This window comes from Genypterus blacodes, unplaced genomic scaffold (genome assembly GCF_046128005.1).
Source record: "Genypterus blacodes isolate CSIRO-AG114 ecotype Tasmania unplaced genomic scaffold, CSIRO-AGI_Gbla_v1 ptg000033l_1, whole genome shotgun sequence".
NCBI classification, from domain to species: Eukaryota; Metazoa; Chordata; class Actinopteri; order Ophidiiformes; family Ophidiidae; genus Genypterus; species Genypterus blacodes.
Window position 1 is genome coordinate 2,004,684 of NW_027466846.1, and position 1,536 is coordinate 2,006,219.

Genomic DNA, 1,536 nt, shown 5'->3' on the forward strand with positions numbered 1-1,536 from the left:
TAAAGGTTTCTTATTTAAAGGGGACATATCAGATATACGTATTTCCATGTTACTACTCTAATAAATTCTCTATTTTGAAACCTGCAATGCTTTTGAATGCAAAAACACTCTGATCCACTTGTACACTCCCATGTTGCACACTGACTGAAGTGCTGTGCCTTTAACACTGCCCTGCTCTGTTGTGGTTGGTCGGATGCTTGAGGCCTGAGCTGGCAACACGCACAGGCTGGGAAACACAGATGCTGAACAAACACAAATTCAAATGTACTTCATGTATATGGAGCGATGAAAAATGAAGCTTTCCGGGGAAAACCAGGACCTGTGGGTTTATCTTACTGGACACTCTGACAATATTCAATAGATACACCTACTATATTACACTATATAAGGGAAAATAACAGAAAGCAGCACACTGTCCCAATGTGTAAACAAATGACTCTGCATTCTTTTAAATATCTTTCTCTCTATGCATCTTATAAGACTTTGGTGATATTTGTCAAGGGACTCATCATGTGAATGTGAGAAGGGTAAACAAACAGGAAACCACTGATTTGACACAAACGGATGCTCTTGCTGTTCTGATTTTTTGTGAAACAATGGCAAAACTTCCATTTATTATGCATCTGATCAGGATTCTAACATAAATGAACCTGGATATGCTGGCACACCTTCCTGTTGTGTGTTGTGGAGGGATGGCAGAAGAACAATACAGCTCAGTTCATGGCATCATTTTTTTTTTTGTACTGCAGCTAGAAATTGATTAGGGTTTGAAAACGTTTTTTTGAATTTGTGCCAAACCTAAATGCTGTGTCATTTCTCTGCCTCCAGCCAAGAAGGGAAAGGGATGTAAAGGGATTATCTCATCCGTCTGGATTTGCACTGACTTGAATGCAGACTCAGAAACAAAGCATGAATAACTGGAAAATGGAGCGCTGGAAAAGTGGTCTTATTATTCCAGTATTTCAACTGCTGTTTGATTCAATGTATCATGGGAATACCATTATTCTCAAATCAATTTAATTGCATTAGTGCCTTGTGTTTCACCAGATTGGACTGTGTGATAATTGCACAAAGACTCACTGAAATCTGATTGCATGCCAAAGCAGTGTTCAGGAATCTACGTACTTACATATCTGTGCTGTAAACCAATAACATCATTGTGTTTTCCTTCATGTCTCTTCTTTTCAACTTGTTTTTCCACAAAAATCTAAAGCTGCAACGTAAAACAAGCAAATATTTAAGATGAACCCAGGATGTATAAGCTACCTGATATGTGATGAGCTGCACCGCCTGTCACTGCATAATGCTGCCTTGCATTTTTGTGGTATTGATCCGATTGCTGTGTCCATCACTGCTAATGCACTGCTAGTTTGACTCAAACATCACTTAGCTCTGATGATCAGAGGATACAGAGGAAGGGTGCAGGGGGTAATTCCTCCAAATTTGACAGTGGGGTAATGGCTAGCAGGTGAATCTGCAGGGAGGTAAAAGGCACATAGATTTTTCACTCAAATCTAATGCTGACAGAAACCACGC